Raw genomic sequence first — 6,000 nt, 5'->3', positions numbered from 1 at the left:
TCGGAGTATATGAAAGTCGATGTGTTGCATGACAAGGAGCAGATAGTCTACCACTTGACACAGAGGATGTTTGTTCTTTCACTTTGGAAATATGTTGACAGTAATCAATGTGTTGTTCACTCGAGTATCACAGTCCGCAGTCGGAAAATATAGTTGTCGAGTATTTTCGTGAATTCACCAACATCACAAATGTTTTCAATTATACAGTGCACGTTCTATGCCGTTACACGACATTCGTCAATTCTACTCTATAACCCATTATTTTATACCCTCCTGCATTACACCTTCACGGGAATTTGAAAAAAGGCATTTCCGCATTGTGAAGAGTGCTGACGGAAGTTAATAAGATGTGTGATGGATCAATAATATAGTTGTCGATGGATATTGAATTTTCTTTTTGAAGCCTGGTAGGCGTTACGTTATAAGCTTTAAACCATCCATCTCCTTCATATCTTTTTATATGTCCACACATTAGAAGCAATGTGTGCAAGCAGAAGTATAAAAGCTCACTTAATTTCAGGTAGTTACTTTACTCGCTTTATATATGCGGTTATCAGTTTTCTCAGATCCTCTTCTTTGTAAATGAAACTTATTGATATACGTTATGCTGAGAATTCTGTATTGTACAAGACGCTATATAAAGCCAATATTCATAATCATAATATTAGATCATTATCTTTATTTGTCGATATAAATTCATTATGACACTGCAAATATTTACCTTATTCTGAATGTTTAATTTTATGGTCCATGGTTTCATTACAGTCTATGTAATGTCATGCAGTTTTCACAAAATGTAATAGAAACAACATTTTGCTTACATTTGTTGAACGTCAGCGTTTTTTTCTCAATGCAGCCTGCGATTTTTCTTCTTCAGAACATCTCCAAGGGTGATTAGTGGGTTCTTTGAACTTATTACCAATATGTGAGCATTTTAGTGTTGAACCCAAAATTGTTCTACGTTCCAATGATAGCCAGGTTTAACATTCATGGAAAATGTAAGGATTTTCAAGTTGGAATAAATAGAATTTCATCCAACATTTAATGTTCATTGTATTATCAACTGATAAATTCTACTGCGGTCAAATGTGAGAAGTGAAATATGACTGTACTTGTCCTTAATTTTATCACAAATTTTTCAAATTGAACCAGATGAACAAGCTGAACATAACAAACATTTACTCTCCAAGTTTACATGTAATACACAAATACTTACTTGCCTACGCCTGTTACCTATCATGAAGAAGCACAGTTCACGCGCAATCATTCTCAATGCAACTCTGTTCTGAATAATCATTTCCAGGTCTTTCCAGCTGCCGTCAATCACTTTAATGTCTACTTTCAAATCACAACATAGTGTGTTCTTTGACCTTTCAGTTATCTGCTGCCGTTCAGGGTTCCATGCTAGGGCCTGCCTCGTGGTGCAGTTTAATGATTTTCGTAACGTACGTCCTATTCACGTACAACGAAGTTTCTCAATTTTCTCTTCAACCAAAAGCTGATCTGTCCTCGCACATGGCAGACTGTTGTTTGTGGCATCTATTCAACGGACTCTGGGTATCGTGCGTGAGCACTATTATCCAACGAGTTAAATTGACTTTGATCTAAACTCAAGAGCTATACTGTGGACAGAATAAAATATCTAGCTAATCCGTGACTCATTATACTGTTTTGTATTTGATAAGTTTTACCTTCCATTGGTGTAAATTGGACGGTGTGTTTATGAATGGTATTCTCATTTGGTGTCGCCGAATTGAATTCAACTCCTCATTCATATTCAGATCAATTTATTTTATACACGAAACAATGGATTACTGACGACTATAAGAAAGTTATGTAAGATCACTCTGAATTTTCTGTACTGAAACATACAGAAAGTGTTTACCAGCAAACAGAATATTGCAGACCTAGATTAATGCACATCAAAACATCAACAACAGTACTGTGCTCAATTTCCATTAAAATGTGAGAGGGAATATTAGAAGTAGTCTGTAGTAATGAACTGTTTTCAAAAATTGTCAAATTAAGTTATTAACTTATCAAAACGAAGTTATTGAATTGGAGCTCAATGAAAATGAAGTGCATTGGGCTACACTGTAACTCACGGACTTGGTTGCTCTGCATAGGGGTAGTAATTCGAACTGTTCTACAATCTCAAAACCCGGACGAATATTCGCTGAAGACACAACTGATGATGAGTTGAATATAATCCTGCAAAATTTTCTGGAGTATGGATTCCAACCCATCTCAGTTGTTAACAGTAATTTGAAACCAGTATGCCAAAATGAAAATATTTGAGCAATGTCGAGGAATGTTTTATTCGTGATCATTGAATTCAGAATGAACTTAGTGTCTTAAAATTTAGAGAACAGATTATCCAGGTCCTTGAATAGCACACATTATTCTGCAGTGTTCCTCACTTTTTCACCAACAAGAAACTCATTGAGTGAACTCTGAAGTATCAACTGACGGTTAGAGCCGTCTAAATGTTCATCGATCAACATATGCACTGAAAGCACAACTGGCGAGGTGCTGATCATACTACAAAGAACACATGTGAAGAATATCTTCAAAAGCATGTCAACTGACAATGCTAATCAGTGATGAACAGAAAGACAATGATGTGATTTTCGTTACACGGTATTTATCACGGATCTTTTACTCTTCTACTTTCACCGACGCAATAATGTCTTTTAAAACAACAAGACAGTTTAGTTGAAATGATTCAAAATAAAAATTGTCCAACAAGAACATATTATTCTCGACGAACAATATTTGTTTGATCTGAGCACAACATACACATATATTCTCCTGTCAAAACTGTTCAGACTGTGAACTGTAACTTGATGATTGTTTAAGGAATATGTGTTTGAATATGACATATAATCATCACATCTACTTGAGTTCTTTTAATCTAATGTGCGTTTTTGGATGAAAGTTATGTTTCCAAAATCTCAATACTGAGAATAATAGTGCACATGATCTGAGAGTCTGATTTGTAAATATCTGCCTGTTGACCTCATTTGTTTTGTTGTAACAATTTCAGTTTTCGTACTTTCTTGCTGTTTACCACCATACGATATCTAATAATTCAAATCACATGGTATTCTCTGTTGTGTAGTGAGCCTAAAAGGAATGAAAATATAATGAGGAATGCCACGTTCTAATACTGTGTTCAGATGAATGGAAGTCAAGACTCACGCAGAAAAAATGATGAATGAAATGAAGACTTCTTTTACAGAACGTGTATTCAATATAAAGTGATTATTCAGGAAAAATCCAGTGTAGATGCTTATATATCTGGTACTTCAAATCTGTTGGATCGTTCCATAATTTCTTTTACAAAAACCCTGAAATAGGAAAAAGATTATACTTCTAAGGTTGGTTAAGTTACATAAAAGAAGAGTATTTACAGTTTCATGTTCGACCTGGATACTTTAGATACTCTGAAACCGAATATGGAGCAACCTGTAAAATTTGTGTTGCTTTTCTAATGAATGAAGCATTTTGAACGATTTACAGGCGTCCGGTGTGTTTCTGTGAGAACTTAGCGGAAAAATATATGTGGTGAAACTTAATATAATTACATTTATTTCAGTTATATGTTTTCTTACATTTCTGAATTGTGTTTTCAAACTAACTATTATTGGGCTTCACGGTTTTCACGCTTATTCACCCATCCTGAAGAGATGAGATGTCAAAGAGAAGCTGAGGAACGAATGTCTCTAGCTGCATGATATAATTTGCTTATTTAGTGAATTTGATTTGAAACAAAATTTAAACAGTTTTTCGCAAAAATATTCGTCTTTCTTAACTCGACCACGAAACGCTCACATGAAGTCAACAACTGATATCTTTTCACTGGTTACAGCAATTAAATGGTGGTTATTTGTTTGTTTGCTTTGTACACATATACCTTCACTACTCATCGTCACACTGCGTTCTTCGTCCTTGTGTATTTCACTGTGTTTGTTGACTGAATTCTCGTCTCGATGTACAATCAAGTTTGTTTTCCTCATTCAGCATTCTATTCCTCATTTCGTCTAAGTATGCTCTTCTTACTTTGAACGCAGCTATTCTACCTGTTCATCAAGCATTTCATTCTGATTTAAGTCCGACATTATGATTTTTTCACACTTCCACAGAAATTGATCTGATTGGACATTCTTGAAACAACCTCCAAGTGCAACAAGTTAATCCTTATCACTGTCAGTCACTCACTACTGACCTAATAATTTGATCCCGAGTTGTGTGTTGATTCAAAATTTTGTGCACATTCGTGTGTTTATTAGTCCAGTTTCTATATATAATACCAGAAAGCATGTTGTGGTTGTATTAATTTCTGCTCTATTAAATAATTTGAGTAATTAAAACCCAGGTAGATAAATGAGTATAGTCAACGTATAAGAATGTTGAATAATAGAGATATTAAAATCTTTATGCACTGAGAACAATCAACATGTGTGTTCTGTTAAAATGTATCTGCTTGATACGTCTACTCATTCATTCTAATTGGTCATAACCAACGATTTCTTCAACAGTGTTCACTATCCACGCGGCTTTTAGTGCAACGAGACGGAATTCCTAGATTAACCATGGAAGCTTCATGGTGGCTTGAAGCAAACTCGTTGCTGTGTCTCGACGAATAAGTAATATAATTTACAGTTTTTCATGGAAGCCAACATCGCTAAGGTCTTCAAAGTTGATTCACTTTTTATAAGTATCATGACTTCAATTCAAATAATATGAGCATAAGGTGGTCGGTTATTAATGCATATAATTTTGTTATTTCCCAATGAGTAAAGAGATGGATGCATATTCGGTCAGGTATTTACTCTGAAAAAGTGGCTTGCATCAAGTTACGAAATGTCAGATGTGCAATTTTTCCGCGCATGAGGTTATAACAAAAAATACACTGATACACTTTTGTTATATTTGAAAACACATGCTGTTCATTAGTAATTGCACCATAATTTACTACCATTAAATAATCAACATCATGTTTGCCTGGACGTAAGTCGTTGTCCTATTGTTTCAACGATGTTAACGTGTAATGGCCAGTCTTGAAGACTTGATGTTGAAACCTAAACACCAAATATAGTGCAAACAATCAGAGAGTTTATCGTGCTTTTAATAGAAGAAACCAGACAAGTAGTGGATAGGTCTTTATTTAGATCTTCGTGCAGTCACTGTGCAGCGCGGAATTACTTGTTCAGATAAACAAATCCTCTCAACATTCAATGTAAGACAATAGGAAATATAAAGCCTATACAAAATAAGGAAGGGAACGAATACTTGAGCTATGCCGTTTTGGCATATGCTTGGTTGCCTGAGGTCAACACTTGACCAACCAACCTAAGCTGTTAGACGTTTTCAATAAAGGTTTAAACCATACTAAAAGCATTGTTCCATCATGAAAGCAAATTCTGCTTGCTGATGAGTGGTAATTCGGTTGAAACTAAATCGGAAGAAATTCCTGCTGACTGTCCTCAAACACAGAACATCAACAAATAATAACACATGTTAACGGCAATTACTTATCATACACTCAGTGCATGAATACTGAAACAATGCCAAGTTGAACAATGTAGCTCATTTTGATGGGTTAGTTTAGATAGAGTATCCAGAGCTAGATAGTTTGATACCAAGGAACACTTCATTTAAAATAACAATAGCTTAAAAACACTGGTGCTTCACGTGCGGTCGAAACCTAGTATCACTGCATAAGATGTTGCCGAAATGTAATAACACGGCATCCTGTACCGTCTCAAATACCGAATTATCTATTTCTTGTTACGTTTCTTTATTACAACAGGTGAAATGTTGTATGTCTGAAGAAGCAGATTGGTGGCATCCAAACAAATCACCACCAAGTGGTTGCCAATCCAATATTGCTCAAGATCATGATAGAAACTCATTTTCTCACTCAATAGAGTGCATTAAGTGAGAGTGTGATCTAGCTGTTGACCTCAGTTGTTGTTTGCAGAAATACCGTTGTTT

The sequence above is a fragment of the Schistosoma haematobium genome, chromosome 5 (genome assembly GCF_000699445.3).
Source record: "Schistosoma haematobium chromosome 5, whole genome shotgun sequence".
Classification (NCBI taxonomy): Eukaryota; Metazoa; Platyhelminthes; class Trematoda; order Strigeidida; family Schistosomatidae; genus Schistosoma; species Schistosoma haematobium.
This window is presented reverse-complemented; position numbering follows the sequence as displayed.